We start from the raw sequence: 19436 nt of genomic DNA, 5'->3' as shown, positions 1-19436 counted from the left end.
AAAAGAAAGAGAAGTAGGGTTTGTGACACTATTACTGGGAAAGCCATATTCGCTTGAGTTTTTCTTCTCACAAGCACAGGTATTTATAGGACCAGTTTCAGTGGTCTCGACTCTAAGAGGGGCAGTTGGAGTACATTCAACGCCATCAATAAGAGTATCGATGGAATTGAATGCGAAGATCTCGGAAATGAAGATGATTGAAAGTGCGTGGGAAGCGGGGCAATTTTCAAGGAGATAACCGCTTTGTTTTGAGAATATCTTTTCAAACAGTTTCAACAGCAATAAAGGTGGATTGAACGCTAAACTGCCAGAAAATCTGAACATGTATTTGGGCCAAGCAAGTTGGGCTAAATATTTTAGATATTAATAATAATATTGTTCATACAAATATGGGCCCAGTAATGGAATAACTAGGGGCCCAAAAGTCTCCGGCTTGCTCGGGTCAAGCGGAGAAAGAGCTCGTCCAGTCGGAAGCTAGCGTCCGCAGCAGCTTGAGCAGCTTGTTAGGCTGCCACACGGGCTTGGGCCAGTTCTTGGGACAGCGTCTCGAAGGCAGCGAGGGGTTGTTCCAATTGAGGCTCCGCGTGGGCAAGCATAGCAGTGACCTCGATCAAACGGGCTTGAAAAGAAAGAATCTGGGATCTCAGGTGGTTCCTCTCAAGTGTCAGATCCCTGATGAGATCAGCCTGATCACCCAAGAAACCGCGGGCATTGTCAGTTTGATGAGTAAGAGCTTGGTAGTGTGTTTCAGTCTGTCTGGCCTGCGCGTTAGCGGCTGCCCTCTCGTTAAGCTCTTGTGGGAGATCTTGCAGCAGTCCATCAACCTCTTGGAATTGTTCTTCAGTGACAGTGCCCTCGCGAAGAACCACCCTCAGATACTCCAAAACTCTCGCGGGCGCACCAGGAATCAGTATATCGGGACCCAAGAGGCGACGAAGACCTTCTCTGGCTTCATCTACAACCCCAGGTAGGGTCACTTCAAGCACGCGAGCTAAACGTTCTAAGGTGGATGGAGTAGGGGGCTCAGCGCCAGGGGCCTCAGGGGGCTCCGCGACAGGTATAGCTTCAGGCACTGGTTCATGAAATTCTTCAGGTTCCCCAGCTTCAATGACTTGGGGGGCATGGGGAGCAGGTTCTTGGCCAACCACATTAGGAATAGGTTCAGCAGGATCCTCGTTCGCTATTTCTTCTGCTGCTACTTCCGCGTTTGGACCCTAAAAGAAAAAAAAAGAAAAGATGTACTTTCAGAATAACCAAGCTAAAGGTAAAAGTTGAATATTTTTGACTAAGAGAGTTACCTCTTTAACTGCTGGCCCGCGGAAATCTACCATTGGCGCTAGAGTAGCTTCACCAAGGATTGGATCCAGGTCAGGCACCGTCGATGCCAGAAGGGGAATGGGCTCCTCGCGGAAGGTAGGAAGGAGAGACATCCTGTTTTCAACCTCAGGCGGACCGTCAACTATAACTGGTTCTGGAATTACAACCAACTGCATTGGGTTTGCCGCATTAATCGCAGAGGGAGGGCCACCATCGGTCTCCTGGGCGTTTGTACCAGATACACCCTCGCTGGCAGCAGAGGATCCTTCCCCAATTGGCCTTGAAAGCCTGCGACGAACCTGAAGCAGAAAAACGTTATGAGCCATACATAACAAGACAAGGCATCAATGTTTCCGGGAGAGAGGCATTACCAGTCGATCAGCGGTTGGTTCGTCTTCTGCCCATGGGTCAGATCTGAGCTCAGCGCGACTGCGTTTGCGTGCCAGAGCAGCGGCAATCTGTCAAGATTTAAACAAAGTCAATTAGACGTCGAGAAGGCTGCTAAAATAAGGAAGGTTCTAAAGCAAGAACCCTTACAGTCTGAGGATCGTCATTGTCAGAGGAAGTATCCTCTACTTCAGGCCTGATCAGTACTGCTTTTTGCTTAGCAGCTGGACCGGTGGCCGGAGGAACATCAACTGCGCGACTGCCTGAAGGTGGCGCGCGTCCCTGCTATAAATTTCGAGTTAGGGGACAGAGGTGGAGGTGGTAAAGGAAACAAAGGAACATATCAAGGCAAGTACCTCTGGAGGTTGCTCGCGAATAACAATACCAGCTTGAACCAAGCGCAGGTCGCGGAGCCGGTTCGGGTGGTGGAGGTCTTTCTTCATCTTCATGAAAGCGAGCGAGTGCTTCAGTATCAGCATCATAAGGATACCTCAAGTCTTAGAAGATGGCCGCGAAGAGTTCGTTGTCCCTTTGCCTCCAGCAGTTAACAGAAACTTCTTTCCACCATTGATCGTAATCTTCAGCGGTCCCATCCACGGGGACGATAGTATTAGCCCAGTTTGGGAGGTCGACCAGTGCGAGCATGCTTTGCTCTGGCGGAGCCCCATCAGAGGGACCAATTCGTCGCCAAGAGGTATAAAAATTCCAGGCATCATAGAGGGGAAAAGGCACCAGCTGAATAAGACCAAACTGGCGGGCAAAATGGTTGGGGGCATAGAGCTCATAACTGAGTTCATCAACAGCGAGCCTAATGTCTGAACAAGAGATCGCGCGGCGAAAAGCCAAGCGCGCGCGATCATTATAGTTGGGAGCCCCAGGAAGAAATCTGTTTTGAAGAGGAGCAGGGTATCTCCTACTGAGTATTAAATCACAGTATGGCATTTCGTGCAGGAGATACAAGTATGAGAAGCATTCAGAATAGGGGGAGATGTGTACCTCGCATCGCGATAAAACCAATGACCAAGAAGGGCATTAGTCAGTGGTAGAAGTGGAATATCGTCGCGGCGGAAGAATGAAAAATAAGTTTGAATCCAGAAATCAAGGATCCAAAAAGGGCCAGAAATGCTGGTCTCAAAAGGATGCATAGTGGCCTGATATAGAGTACGGTAGAGGGCGCCCAACACTGGTTGTCCTAATCCCACGCGGCGGCCATTGTAGAGGGCTGTCGCTAGAAAAGTCCAAGCACCAGTAGGCTTACAGGAGGAAGTACAGAATATGAATTTACAGAGCCAATACTCCAGAAAAGCGATGCCACCAGTAGCATTGAGCTCCTTGCGATAGAAAAGCAACCACCGAGGGTAAGAGCCGCTATGAGCACTGCGACCAGTTTGGTTCATGGTTGATGCGAAGGTGTCAGAATCGAATTGGCCATGCAGATAGGGCTCGCCATCGATGGGCAGTCCAGTAATGGTGAGGATGTCCAACAAGGTTATACTCATTTGACCAAATCGGAAATCGAAAGTATTGGTAGCAGTATGCCAGAAGCAAAGGAAGGCAGCGAGTGGTGAGCGATTCCCACCGCGAGGAAGGCGAAAGCATAAATCGATAGTGTGGGTAATACCTGCCTCGTTCCAGCGAGCCAAATCTCGTGCTCTTACTTCATGATACAAGGAGATCTCCTCTTCGCTAATTTTGGATGGCCAGTGCCCTATTTTTGCTCTATGATTCTGTGCACCCCAACTGCTGAAATCCGCAAGGGTCCTCCGGAGGACTTGGGTGGGTCTACGAATGGGCAGGCTATAGAGAGTGAGAGCATCAGCAGGAATAGAGTCTCGCGGTGTCGGACCCAGTCCGGCGTGATGATCTGAAAGCCTGAGAAGTAGAGGCCTCTGGACAGAGGTATGGATACGACAACGGCCACCGATGTTGGCTCCCCATGTGCGAGCGACAATCTCAGTGAGCTCTTCTTCCTGATCAATAATCACCTTCTTTGGGGGAGCCATTTCTGGGTTTCTGTAAAGCGGGTGTGGAGCGAGAGATTTCTGGGTTTAGGAGACTGGAAGGGTTTCTGATGTGACAGGTCTCTATTCGGCTGCGATATTTAAATAAAAGATTTTGTGAGGGAAACGATGCGACGAAAAGACGTTTTGCCAAGCGAATAGACGCTACCTTCATTAATGACATCGTTTCAATCACCAGGCATGTCGTTTTAACCCCCTTCTATCAGTTACATCTTAGTGGGCCTGATATCGGGGCTTGGGGGGCAATGTTTGAGCCCAAAAAGTAATTTTGGCAAGATCCTTTAGTGGATTCAGCACAGCGGGCCGATACCTGCGGCCCAAAAATAAGCCTATTCGGGTTTGGGTTACAGCTTCACCCATTCCGTGATCCATAAGGAAAACGAAACCTTATTGGAGTCGGGTAGCGAGGATCGAATAGGAAACTTCAACCAATAATCCTTCTGTGGCAAGGAGCAGTCGAAACCCTAGGTATATATAGCAGGTTTCAAGGATAAATTAAGGACCTCTCTCATATCAATCAATCCCAGCGATTACAAAACCTCCCCGGAGCAAACCTTCAACCTCGTTCAAACCCGATGACCGCGCGTCAGTCCCAGTCTCTCCAAGAGCCGACTGTCCGCATCACCAGATCAACCCGGCGACCGTACTTCCAGTCCTAGTCTCCCCAGAAGCCGACTGCGAGCGCAACCGCCACCGTTACTACCAGCGAAGCAAGGGTAACGCCCTCGCAACCCAGCGAAGCTAAAGTCACGCTTTAGCGCAACCCGTGCTTTCTCCAAACTTCCCAGTGATTGCTATGCTTAGTCTACAATACTAAGTATCGATTCGGTGACGCGAAGAGATCACACCCAAAGTCCTTATCAATAAGGCAAAAGTCCTTTTCCGAAAGGCTAGAGAAGAACCCTGTGACGAGGTTGGTGCTCTCCTCGTCCACAGCGCTTGAAGAAGAAGTCAGGTCAAGGGACTATCCCGACGACTGCACCCCACGGTGCTGGCACGCCTGCGCACACGCTCAAAAGAGACAGTTTGCAAGCCAACTGGTTTTTGCGCCAAACATTTATAGAAATACATTGTAGTGTGAATGCAATGGTAAGAAGTCCATTATAATGGCTTCAATGATCATAGCTGCAACTCCACATGGTTACTGCAATTATGAGAGCTGCCATGCTTGTTGCTTAGCTGCCATGCTTGTTGCTTCCCCATATACTTTATTCCACACAAGTCTTCATACCTATATTTACACACTCAAGTACTTATCTATACACTCAAGTACCTATTACAAGATATAGATATTTATACTATAATATATTTATACTATAACAGTCTAAATGTTCTGTCAAAATGGTACTCAAGTTTGAAAACAAACTAAGATAGATGATGAAGAAACAAAATTGAGTTAGAACTCATTTGACACAAAACAGATTTCCGGCAGACTTGACCTCAGTGCACTAAAATGATCATAACTTCTTCTAGAAAATAGATATCGATGAGCTGTAAAAAGTTCTGGAAACTAGACATCCGTAGATTTCCAGCCATATATAATTTTCTGAGCTCTGAACATTTTTGACACTCCGTTGAAGTTGACTGATCTTCACTGGCAGTTTTCCGAATCTGTAATAGATTTGATTTTTAAAAAACAATTTGTGTCCAATTCGGTAATGATCTTCTTGAGACTTCTGGATGCTTCCACATGTCTTCCACATCTTGTTTGAAGTAGAAACATCAAGAACCTTCAAGAATCTTCATTTCTTTCCATTTTCTTGCTTCCTACAACTCATTTTCTTCGTTTGTAGCTCAAATGTACCTAAAGACATTAAACTAAGTTAAAATGATTAAGTTAAAGGAAATAACATAGCAAAATGTGAGTAGAAAAACACATAAAACGTCGCATAAAATGCTCCTATCAATCCACTTATCAACCTCGTTTACACAACTAGATGACCAACACACTAGTGTAAGAATTTCTCAAGCGTTACTTGTAAACAATTCACGTGGAATACTCCATCACGCATCAAGTTACGCAACATAATGACATTCGTAAAACTTTCACAATTTGTGCTCCCATTAACTTCACATCCCCATTCCGGAGCTATTTTTACCACTTCACCAAGTGTTCCTATTATACATTCCATAGGATACACTTTATTCCGTGAATCATGCTTCTTTTCGATTAGCAACTTGCTAAACAGTAACTTCGTTGCAACCATGCAATAATAGCTTACTTTTCAAAATCACTGAAAACAAATTGACGTCTACACTCAATTCCCATTTCACGAGAGTATAAAATTACTCGGGAATTTGAGCCTTAAATATAAGTAGCAACCAAGGAGAGAAACCGAGCTTTCTCCATTGGTCAACATAAATAAGTTTCGTAGAACGTCACTATGAATGGCACGCCAACGATGTCATCACTGACGTCAGCCTCGTAGTTATCAACGATCTTGGTTGTTAAACCTCATACACCCTTATTCGTAGCTCTAGTGGATATTGTTTACTCCATGAACAAACAATTGTGGCCGCTTGTACATATGACGTCGAAACCAAGCACATAATTCAGTAGACTTGATGTCACATTGTAAAATCGCAACAGCTAGGTGTCTACTACACGTCATGAGACATCAATCAATAGGTCGCTTGACATTGACCGAACAAACCGTCCAATGCTCATGGCGTCAAGTTATAACAATACCCTTCGATAAGGTTCAACGAAATTCTAGGATCACCAATCGAAGTTGGCTCCTCTGAATTTTTGTAAAGTTCGTAGCATTTCCATTCACGGTCTCGACCTTGAACTATCATTTTCATCATACGAACACGTTTGATGTCAAAACTCAGAAATCAAGTCATAAGCGCTCCTTCAATTTTTGGTCAAGCCAAAATAGTTGAATCGGTTACAAGCACTTTATTTTCTTGTGTCCTCGTCCGACAACAAGAAAAAGTAATTTCTATATGTTCTCCTCTAAAGTAATCCTTTACTTTCGAAGTGGGTGTCCTGAGCAAATTCGAAGGTGAACTAACATTCTTCCAACCACCAGTTTTACATAAAAAGAATAACCAAAGAGAAAAGAAAATCACAACAAGTTTAACATTTCCAAGTATCCAAGAAGTTGGAAAATAATTTTGAATAGGTTCACGACTAAAATTTTTGGATAAGCAATTCCAACCAAATCCCTAGATCCAAATCTAGAAATGCTGACTGAGACCGTCGTCAAAATTTCAGAAATTTAAAAGTAGTAGAGGTCGGATAAAACTAAATTTGAAGTAGTTGCGGAGACAAAATAGTAAAATTCTCGAAATCTCAATTTTGCTTGAAAACAGATTTGGGGAAATTTTCAACTTTTGTACTTTTCGAACAAGATTTGTTGACAAGAACCTTTTGGTAGGTAAGGAAATAATTTCAAATGCATTTCGCTAAAACAGCCTTGAAGATAGTGTTGAGTTTGTTTTCAAAGTCTAGGTTGTAGAACTTCAGAAGAACCAAAATTGTTCAAGCTTCGTAAAACAAAACACTTCAGTAAGGAAAACTCGATTATTTAAGGTGTAGTCTCTTGACGTATGAGGAAAACATTTTGAGTAATGCAAGAGACGAAAATCAACTTTTGTAGTAAGGGGCAAGAATGTAAAACAGCTAATGTAAACTCCTGGTGTGGAAGAAATGTTACGAATACTTTTTCTCAAAAGTGAACGCATGGGGTAAATGCGTAATTTGTCGCCTCGATTCTTGAGCTCGCACTCGTACTCGTCTTTTACCTTGTCATGCCTCGAACCCTGGTGTAGTGGATTTCTCCCCAAGCAAAACTAGGAGATACTTCGATCCGGGAGAGCTACTGTTGACGTGTGAATTCTTATTTCAATCGAGTCTACAAAGGTTCGTACTCAAGTTCCTCATTATGGTGTACCTCTTCAGATGAATTCCATACCAAGGTATCGAGCTGAAGCTTTAGGTTCGTCCACGCTAATCATCGTCATCAAGAGGAAACTAGTTCGAACTTTGATCCCTTAAGGTAACGTAACCTTTGGAACAATTGTCCTAATAGTAGACTCATGAGCTCGCCAATCGCGCGTAAGTATTTGTGTTCAAGCTTTCTCGACTTTTCCCTTTTCCTGATGGCAAAGCCACAACATGTAAGTCTACATGTTACGTTGATCGCCTTCCTCCATTCCCCTGTGGAATAAGGCATTAAATCAACTTTCGAATTTTTGAATACTCCTTGACGTCACCATTTCAACTTCATTCTAACCACGTAATCAAAGTTGTCCTTCAAGAGTGTGCTACCAACTTGTCCACGTTTCGAAATTCGTAGCGTTTTCGACTCCAAAGCAATCAAAGATTCCTTGAAGTAAAGAAAACTGGCTGCTAAAGTTATAATCTGTACATACCTCCAACAATGTGGAGTATTTGCTATCTCACCAAGCATAAGTAACGCCCTTTTTGGGACACCCACAAGCCATGGTGAGGCCCAAACGAGACATGCATCGTGTAGCCCTATGTTCAAGCTACGCCACGGTATCCGGAAATGGCAAATCCATCGCCGGGAAGCCACGTTCCCGCCCTTGCCAACATGCCCTCATAACTAGGCATTTCTATACTAGAATAGTGATAATCTCATCCCACATCGAAGAGAATGTAAAGGAGAAGCATTCCTTCACTTATAAAAGGAACTCTCCTCCCACTTAAAACATCATCCCATTACACACTTTGTAATCTTGTTAGGCCGCAAGGCTCAACACACTAGTATAGCATTCAAGTGGACGTAGTTTCCCGCTAAGGCGGGAGATGAACCACTATACATCTTGTGTCGCTCTCTCTCTCTCTCTCTCTCTCTCTCTCATTCTTTATGCTAACTAGAGATCCCACGGATCACTAACGTTAACATTGGCGCCGTCTGTGGGAAGCCAACACAAAGGCTTCGTCACTTACCACGAGCTTTGGCCCATCAGCGTTCAGTCAACGCTCGGTCAACATCAAATCTGGGCTGGTCAACGCCCATCATGGTTGGTCAACGCCAACAAGGGCTAGTCAATGCCAACAACTAAAAGTCAACGCCTGTCAAGGCTGGTAGGAGTGGTCAACGCTGCACTCACCACAAAAAAAAAAAAAAAAAATTTGGTGTGCCTATTTACTGTGGACACCCAGAAATTCACTATGGGCACCCAACTCTTCGTCACCATCAGCTCTCTGTCAGCAACCTTCATCACCGCCGAGCTCCACAATATCAGAAGGTCTTGCACCGCCTAACTTCAATCATCATCAGCGCCTCCGCTGAGCTCCAAGCACCAAGCTTCCTCCTCCAGCGAGCCCTTCCGCCGCACAACCCACTAGCTCTGCTCTGACGGACAACCCACTGGCTCCATCAACGAGCTCCGCCGACAAGCTCCACCGCTGGACAAAACTGCTTCAGCTGACTAAGGCAACACCGCTACGAGCTCCGCTAGCTGAGTTCTGCTCCGCCGAACTCCTCCGCTGAGCTCTGCTCCACCGCCAGCAAACTTCACTGCCACCACCAGTAAGCTTCACTGCCAGCGTCCTCCTCTGTTAGCTTCCCTGACGTTCTCCGCTGACCACCACCCCGCCGGCCAACTCTTTCTCCGCTGACCACCATCAGCGGCAAAAGCTCCGCCAGTCACATCCGCCGGCAACAGCTCCGCTGAGCCACCGCTAGCCACTCCAGCTCACCCTTCGAACCTATATACCGCCAAACAACGCCTCTGCCAGTGGCTCTCTCAAGCAACAAGCGTTTCGATGGTCCATCAAGAGCCAATCTATCAAGGGATCCGCCAAGTGCAGCTCCGCCGAGCATCACCGCTGGCCAAGGTTACCGCCGGCAAAGCTTTCTACAGCTGGAATCCACTTAGCCCGTCACTGCGCCGAGCATCCTCCGCTAGGCATGGCACCGCCGGCCTCAAAGTTCTTGGAGAAGCTCCGCTCCGCCAACCGGCAACGGCCTCCGCTAAGCTTTCTCCTCCGCCGAGCTTTCTTCACCGCTGAGTTTCTCAGCTGGGCATCAGTGCCGAACTCCCGCCAGCCAAAAGCTCCGCTGAACTCGGATCCTCCGCCGAGCTCCAGGTCCGCTGCACTCCAGCTCCTCTAAACTCAGAGCCTCCGTAAAGTCCCGCTCTGCCAAACCACTAGCTTCACCGCTGCAAAAATGCCGCTGACGAGAACTCCGCTGACCAGCAAAGCTCCGCTTAACAAGCACCTGGCATCACGACGCATCCTCGATCACTGCCCAGCGAGTCACCATCATGATCGCCACAAGCACACTCAGAGCACAACGCTCAACTCATTGTGCTTCAACGTCGATCACCTCACTGATGTTCACTTCACTCACCGCCCATTCTTCTGCGACCACTGCAGTTCCAGTTGATCAAATTGAACTTTGAGGTCTTCGCAATTGATTGATCGGCCCTCAGTTATCTACGCAAATATCCAGTCCAAAGATAAGCTCCCTTGGCTCTGACTGGTTTCTTATTGGTTTATATGCATAAGTCACCACGTGCAGCACATGGGCATCTATAAACTGCTATAGTATAACTTGAGCACCCAACACACGTGCCCACCCCTACAAGCATGCAGCTCACCTTGGCATGCATAGCTACGTACATAGCTTACACACGTGTTTGGTGCATGTCCGCTAGCCACATTATTTGTTTAGTTACTTGCAGCCACATATATGTTTAATTACTTGCAGCCATGTCCGCTGGACACATTACTTGCACATAGCTTACACATATATGTTTAATTACTTGTTGACAGGTGGTGTATATAGCCATCTCTACTTCACATATATACCTTCATCAATTATATAATCTCAAGTACCTAGTCAACTTCATGATATATGTGTGCCCCCACCGCCCAGGTGCCATTGAAATCTCATGCTTCTAACCATATCATTTGTGGGCGCCAACTTATATACACATATATATAGCCTATTGCATGCGTATATCAAAGTAATTTTTGTCGCTTGAGCCATATACATTTACAAATAAATGCTGCCATCACGGCCATGTTTCAATTATCATCACATATAGTTTGTATATTTCCCGCAAATTCAACATTCGAAATAGATATGTACATATGCAGGTTATTTGTCGTCAATTATTAATTTGCGTATACACTTTGCTTACAATTTTATCAAAGTACATATGCAAATTATTTATATTGATTTTACAAATCCACATATTAATCATATATTTTGTTTCAAGGAAATCCAATTATTTCTATCGAGCATTCAACCTCAACTACGAGTTGACGGACATTATCGGAGTAATTTATCCACCACAAGCAATGGACCGTCATGCTTGGCCAACTCCGCTAGCCTCCAAATCGGCATAAGATAAGTCACTATATCTTATCTTTTACGCTCTCGCAATTAGAGCTATTGCCATGTCTATACATGTCTCCATGACCCTTAAGCATGCCTACAAAATGTTATTAGCACCTTTACTACAAGTACATGCTATACACATATGCCATGCTTCTATTTTCATTGCAACTCACTCGAACAAAATATTAGTACTTGCTCTATGTGTTTGTCATTTTTTCATGCAGATACAAACTTTACGAGTCTATGGTCTACGACCAACCGCCAAGCGGTAAGGCAACGCCTCATAATAACAATGACCGCTACGCGGCATTGCAGCAAGGGACTAGTTAACACAGCCTACGGCAGCCATTGATCCGGCAGTTAACCCCGACGCTTGGGTACCAAAGATTGGGATCGCTACCCAACACCCTCTGCTCCGTGCAGCTCCCCCTCAACAAACAATTTACCGACCATCCGGAGGTCCGTCGTGGCTGGGGAGTCGGGGACTCCCTGGCGGGCCTAGCAGGGGCCCACCCAAAAGGGCAAAAGCGTTCGCTCCGACCAATTCTAGATGGACGACGCACTCGCACTAATTATGCTTGACTTCGGGGACTTGTACATACAGCCCAGCATAATTCGCACCGGTCACGCTCATGCCTCAGGGCATCACCACGAACTTCCGCTCACGAGCTTCCCGCTCATGCCTTCCCGGCAACCCACGAGCATCCGCTCACGAGCTTCCCGCTCATGCCTTCCCGGCAACCCACGAGCTTCCGCTCATGCCTTCCCGGCAACCCTCGAGCTTCCCGCTCATGCCTTCCCGGCAACCCACGAGCTTCCGCTCATGCCTTCCGGGCAACCCACGAGCTTCCGCTCATGCCTTCCCGGCAACCCTGGAGCTTCCCGCTCATGCCTTCCCGGCAACCCACGAGCTTCCGCTCATGCCTTCTCGGCAACCCTTGAGCTTTCCGCTCATGCCTACTCGACACACCACACGTTAATGGAACATTGAATTCTTCTACCATTTGTCACTTGCGACAAATTCAATTCTTTTCGCGTTCCATTAAATGCGACCGACAACCACACAAACACAAAGCGTTCACATATTCATCATTCACGGATTACAAACGCTTACCTTCGCACCGCTCATGCAACTTACATATGCAATCCATACGCTCACACGACCATACGCGTTCTCGAGTTTGTACGTCATAATCGATCGTACTCGGCACCATTCGCGTATATGCATCAACATGTGTCACGCACCCCATACGTTTATATATGCCAACGCATATCCATACAACTCACATTTGTCGCCCAATGCAATGAGCATTCTACGTAGGCCTGTTGTTTTGTCTTTGTTGTGCAGGTTAGACGAGTCCCTTCTTGCTTACGGAGTTCGGGGACTTGTAGAGGCTCCGTACCGCCCGGTTACTTATGCTTGGTGACATCTTGTTTATAACTCCCCAACCAAGAAGCTCCTCTTACTTGGGGACTTCGGGGACTTGTACATACCTCCAACAATGTGGAGTATTTGCTATCTCACCAAGCATAAGTAACGCCCTCTTTGGGACACCCACAAGCCATGGTGAGGCCCAACCGAGACATGCATCGTGTAGCCCTATGTTCAAGCTACGCCACGGTATCCGGAAATGGCAAATCCGTCGCCGGGAAGCCACGTTCCCGCCCTTGCCAACATGCCCTCATAACTAGGCATTTCTATACTAGAATAGTGATAATCTCATCCCACATCGAAGAGAATGTAAAGGAGAAGCATTCCTTCACTTATAAAAGGAACTCTCCTCCCACTTAGAACATCATCCCATTACACACTTTGTAATCTTGTTAGGCCGCAAGGCTCAACACACTAGTATAGCATTCAAGTGGACGTAGTTTCCCGCTAAGGCGGGAGATGAACCACTATACATCTTGTGTCGCTCTCTCTCTCTCTCTCTCTCTCATTCTTTATGCTAACTAGAGATCCCACGGATCACTAACGTTAACATAATCCATTAAAGATATTTTCTTGACCACTCTTGGAAACGTTACTAGTGATCCTACTAATACCAGTACAAGGGCGTGGCCCTGCGATCTCGAATCATCCTAACATTTCCAAGCACGTTGCCGGTACCGCAATCATTTATTTTCCCAACAATTTCTTTGATTATAGGGAACATAATTTCTCAACTCTCTGCGGACCAATGGCAACCCAAGAATGGTTTATGTGACTCTACTAGTCTCTCCTCAATTTCTTGTGTTTCCCAACAAAATAATATTGTCAACACAACAACACAACCTTGGATTTTCCAAAGCAACAAAGCTTCATATCGTTCGACCAATTAATAACAAGATTGGGGAGATGCCAAGCTCAAGCAATACTTAATTTCATGTTTGTGTTGCCATTACAAGTTTTCCCTACCAGTCCACCACTTGGGAAACACTTGAGAGGTGTCTACCTTACTCGAAATTCACACATTCTTTCGTAGAGCATCGATGGAGAACCGCTGCAGTCGGGCCATCACTCAGAAGAAAGAAGAGAAAATCGAGCGAAAATACGAACACCACTGATCCAAATGACTATATAGGGGTCATGATCTCACTTTTTCCTCAATTTTTTTCACTTTGATCCGCCCAACACTCTATATTTTTCAATACGTGCAACAATATATGTAGTACAATAACTTTAACCCATCAATAAAATTTACTTTATAACACTAGCATGGGGGTACACAAATATTCCTTTCAACTTCATCTCGAACCTACTTCTCCGAGTATCAACTCACCCAATACAACCTCGTTAACTCCTTAATGCTCAATCCCCTAATAATTTACCCAACACTTTATCCAATTTTCATACTTACTACCTTTGGAGCGTTTGTGGTCGAGTGGCATCATGACGGAATTGGCAATTTAAAAGTTAAACCAAACTTTAAAGCACCACAAGGAAACAAGCAAAATTCTTTTTCAAGGAAGCTCAAATGTACCTCTACTTTTTAAATCCATTGGAAAATCTTTAAACGACTCGGAAGTAGCTTCAATGAAAAATATTTGCAAGTGAAATAAGGCAATAGGGTATCCTCCGGGAAGAATAAAATAAAGGAGGGACGTCAAAAACATATTTTTACCAACATACTTTAAAATGTCCAAGATATTCGAGCGTTTTGCCCAACCAAATTCGACACTTGAAAAATATGAGAAGGGTTGCTAGTTTTGCAAAAACGATTTCAAAAGTATTTCGGAACCTAGAGCTCTGATACCACTTTACTGTGGTGACCCGAAAGGGGGTCCCACAGCGCCGCGACTCCGAGCCAATGAGGAATCGACATGTCACGAATGGCATCTCGATAGCTCATCAACCCGAAACCGCATGGCCTTTTGAGTTTAGGTTGTTGGTTTACAAAACACTTTCTTGGACAAAAGTCACAAAACATTCTAGCAACCGAACAACATATTTTCGCAAGCGGAATTTAAAGTGAGCTAAAAGATTTGGGCTTACAATAGGAGCCCAATTTGGAAAATAACAAATCACGAAGTAAAAACAAGTATGAGAGACGCGCCCCAGGGTTACGGGTCCCTCGAAATTTTGTAAATGAGTGAATAGAAAACAAATAAACAAATAAATTAGTAAGAAAATAAATAACTAAGTTACTTCAAAATCCGATAAGGGACCAAAACCTTCCTTTTGATAAAACTAAAGAGAAATGCGCCAAGCCGGGCCATGTGCCTCCCCTGTACGCTTCCCGACCACATGCTCGAAACCTGCACACTATAGTAGGGGTGAGCTTTCGTCCTCGCATGCCCAATAGGGGCCGACCCAACCATGCTAGGTTTGAAAAATAATATACTTGAAAATATTTACTACATAATATTGTGCACGTTTATCGAAAAATGCTTTAATAAAACATATGCAGTATGATTCACACAACTTGGAGCTCCGAGATACTTACCTGTCGGCCAATATAAATCAAATCGGTGACCGACCTGGTTCGTCCTGAATTCGAGAACCAGCCAACTACTCTGTAGTACTTCCGACTACAAGTCTCCTATGACTGATTCACTGTCTATACTTATCTTTCCTCGAAAATCATAGGAGCACAGCCCCCTCCAGAGGTTCACGGTTATCGACACCGTGGGTGTAACGCCCCAAACCGCACCTCACCAACTCGGCCACGTCACAGTGCCGCGAGGCTCTAAAATATAAACCGAAAGCTCGATTCACATTCTAGAGGACCACTAGGCATTTTGTTAGAAAACTTTTTGCAAAACACAGCGGAAGCTACCAATATTTTTGAGGTGAAAATCCTTGAATCGTTAGGTTCAATTTGTTCGTCTAGACTTGAACTGAATGCTCAAGAGGTACAAAATTTAGGGAATAAGAATTTAGCTAGGTTTGACCCAAGAATAGTTTCACACAAGTTCCGGGACACAAAGTTCGAGAAATGGAAACCAGAATAAAGCCCAGAAGGTGGTTTACCAAACTTGTTCTGCACACCCAGCTCCGTCCGCCATTGTCCCGTCACCAGTGCACAGTACCTGCATCCATACTGTTGTAGGGGGTGAGCTTTCGTCCTCACTGCACAACAGGAACTCTACCTCAACTAGACTTAAAACCAATAAACAAATATTTGGGCTGCCCAGTATGAAAACATATTTAAACCACATATTTAAAGGAACGACAAACTTTAGAAAATGCTTTCTAACTCAAAAATCGATGCATGATGCTAAATTGAATACGCGCGCTGAATCTTACCAGATGGCCAGTCCCATAGACCCACTACACGACCTTACCTCAATTTACTTTATCACCAGGTAAGCGTAGCAAGAGCGTCCACTACCTAGCTACACACACGTACCGGGCCCGTCATTACGATCGGAATACCCGGACGACCGGCGTAACTAACCCTCCGGAGGTTTTGGGGATCGAACCCAAGGAAGTCAGAGCCACCCTTCGCTCTCAAGCCATCACATTTCTCACATGGTTTGGTTAGTATGCATTGCATTTGAACATGACCAAACCATACCAACTAACATGCATCATTTAATAACAATATAAGAAAATCACTAACCGAGGAGAGTCCTGAATCCCGCTACCTGGATTCCGATGCTTTCTCTCACGTACTCTGAGAGTCGCGAACCTTCCGTTCCTTGGGTAACTGGAGTCCTAGATTCCGACATTTCAATGGTTAATATCTTATTGAACTAATGATTGAAATCTCAACGATTAATAATTCGTCTAACCACTTTTCCTGGTTTGAACAGGAGTTGACCAAGGTTGACCCTTGTTTGACCGACATTGACCAATGTTTGACCAAGTTCGACCAATCACGACAAGTTCGATAATTATCCCAATTACCGAACCTTCACTCGAAATTAAGATATCGATCAATTACGACTATGTAGGAGTAATTCAAATATTGGACCAGTTCCTATTTCAAATTTCAGTATTAATTCGTTGGAATTACTATGGACACCCATTTTAGACTAACCCACAACCACAACTCAAGTCATACTAGGTGCACCCAAAACACTAAGAGCACCCAACATAACTCCGATTCCTCTCAAATCTTCACAACCAAATTTTAAACATAATTTCAGTCCACAATTGCAATTCCAGCAATATAATAATCAACTCACCAAACTGCAAAATTCGATCAAAGTCATCAAACTAGGCATAACACCATAGCAGGTTATCAACTCACAACAACTTAATCCACTCATACACACAACCAAGATAATCCGATTTCAATCACAACTCCACAATTCATCCCATCTGTCAAAAGCACCCAAAGGGTAGAACTTCGATTTTTACCTTCAGTAGTATCATCTGCAGGTGGGAAACCCAAACCTCTAACCCAGCTCGGCAACAGTTTCCCGAAACTCTCCTCAAAACTCGATCAATGACGAACTGTCTTCAAATGTTAACTGTCTTCACCTACAGTCGCAGCCAAGACAGAAACTAACCCAAAGGGAAGCCGGAAAAGTAGCCGGTAACGAAGAACACGGCAGAACCGAGATGAACCCAGAAACGAAATCGTCAAAACGTGATCCAATTTGAAAACTAGTTACATAAACGTGTAGGGGAAGGTGAGAGGAGGAACTTCCATACCGAATACGGCCTAAGCGGTGGCCGGAAATTGCAGGTACTCGCCAGAGTAGTCGCTGCTTCTCATCGTCGATTCTCCCTCCTCGCCGAGTGCATGGGCGATCTGAGACCGCAGACGTGACGGCGATGAATAGAGGAAGACATCGGTGGTCGTGCGTCGTCGATCGGTGGCCGGACGGCGTCACTCCGGTCGGGTCACATGATCGGGTCGCTGAGTCTCAAGAATGGGTCGACCTCTCTCAATCTCTCTCGATGTTTCTGATGCAATCTGGTCCCTTCCTCGGGGTTCATAGTCCAAACAACTCAAATCCAACGGTGGAGATCAAGCGGTGGAGTCAACAGACGGCCCAGATTGGTCCACGACATTTTCTATTTTCTTAAATGATTTCCAAAATGTCAAAACTTTGAAAAATTGTAATAATTACCTCCGGTATCCCAAAAATTCGTCGAAAATTTCCACGAACTCGTCGTGACGTGTACCTTATTATCCAACTCCTAAATTGAGGATTTCACTTTATGAAAATTTCTGAAAATTTTCTCGAGCATCTTGACATTTATTGAGATCATAAAGAAATAACTTGTTGAACGATCTCAATTTAAGCTCGATAAATTTTCCGGGGCTCACAGTTCCACCTCCCTTAAATAAATTTCGTCCTTGAAATTTCATGATTGGTCAAACGGTCAATAATACTTTATTTTTCATGTCGAACTCCAGTACCCATAACTATTTCTCAGTCTAATTTCTTGTGGTACAATTCGACTATTACTAGTCATACATATCAACACCGGAGATAGCATTTCTCTTTACCAAGTGTTCCTCAGTTATCACCAACAGGATACACTTTGCTCCGCTATTTTTCACTTTTCTGTAACCTCAAGACTTTTGTTAGAACAACTGGACTGAGTGATTAACAATCTCATTACTCTCCTCTGCCATACTTGACATTTCCACAGACAATTTATGTCTATACCAAATAAAACTGGGTAACTACCAACCCTGTTACCCTAACTCAATATTGCCACTGCTGGCAACTCATAGCCGATTCACGTCTTCATTCAATTCCCGCTCATTACAAGCACAACGTTCCGGGAATTGCAGTTTTGTCAAAAGACATACTTAAGTACTCGTAGTCAAATATAACTACCCGTAGGTAAAATTATGTTCCTTACGCGGAACTCCCATCAACTATGAACAACAAGTAGACGTCGTCGTCACTAACAAGAAATTCGCAATTCACTGTGGAAGACATATCGATCCTCAAAAGGACAAGCATATACGCGAAACTGGCCAAATATCCGTCTTCCCTAGTCACGCTTTACGGGGAATACACGATGGGGCCTAGTAACTGATTTCTAAAAGTTAGTCCACGGATTTTCCACGTGACGACACTTTACGAATTTTTCTGGTGATGCACCTGAGTTCGTTACGTATTCGTTAATGACCGCCGTCTCAGTTAATGCATCTACTCCACGAACTCGAGGGCGAAGTACTCCTTCCAACCACGCGGGTGATATACGCCATGTTGGCAACATCGAATCATGCTGCCCTTCCAGCAACAACTACGTGCCAACGAATTTCTTAGAACACTAGTTCGGTCGAACCGACGATCAATCTTGATAACAAGCTTCAACAAGCGCTTCTGTCACGATTCGACGAAATTCGAGGATCACCGTTTAAGATGTACCTCTTAAAGACTAAAGACCCACACGCTTCCATGTATAGCACAGCGTTGATCTCGAAAGCATCGCCAAAATTAGAGAAGCTGATGGTTAAACAACCATGAACAACACTTCTAACGTACTTGACGTCAAAACTCTTTTCCAGATCACCCGTCGTTCAGACCATGTCAAGTCATGTCGCTGAAGTCGCAAGTTGCGTTCCTGATGGTGACGACGCAAGCTTTCTACCTTTCGTTCTTTGCACGTCTCCTTTTTGCCTTTCGGTTGCCAATCGCCTAGTAGTGTAGAGAATATCCTCCCTTACTACAGTTTACGTTGAACTTGACTTATATGGATAAGCAACCGAAAACAATGCTCAAAACTTCGTTTTGCAAATTTCCTAAGAAAAGGAATTTGAGTTCTAGGAAATTCCAAATGATTTTCAATACCAAATCCGTAAACTTCCAAGAAGGGAAGAGAAAGGAAGTGAAATATTTTTTTTTTTTTTTTTTTTTTTTTCAGGTCATTGGCCAAGATGCCAAACATTGTTGTATTAAAATTCCAAAATTTCGGAGCACTGGAAGTCATTAGAAATTGATTCCAAAGTTGCTGCAACGGGAAAGTCAGCAGAACCTTGAGATT

The 19436-nt window shown here is 44.8% G+C and overlaps 1 long non-coding RNA gene across 1 annotated transcript in view; it reads right to left on the bottom strand.

The window, feature by feature from the left end:
- The window catches only part of LOC133723446 (uncharacterized), a 34467-nt gene extending 29294 nt beyond the window's left edge, over window positions 1-5173 (bottom strand). The window contains exon 1 of the long non-coding RNA XR_009853042.1: window positions 4979-5173. This is a non-coding gene — a long non-coding RNA (uncharacterized LOC133723446). The remainder of the gene's footprint in view (window positions 1-4978) is intronic.
- Between the last annotated feature and the right edge of the window lie 14263 nt (window positions 5174-19436).

The sequence above is a fragment of the Rosa rugosa genome, chromosome 7 (genome assembly GCF_958449725.1).
Source record: "Rosa rugosa chromosome 7, drRosRugo1.1, whole genome shotgun sequence".
Classification (NCBI taxonomy): Eukaryota; Viridiplantae; Streptophyta; class Magnoliopsida; order Rosales; family Rosaceae; genus Rosa; species Rosa rugosa.
The sequence above is the reverse complement of the archived record's forward strand: the minus strand, read 5'-3'. Positions and strand labels throughout refer to the sequence as shown.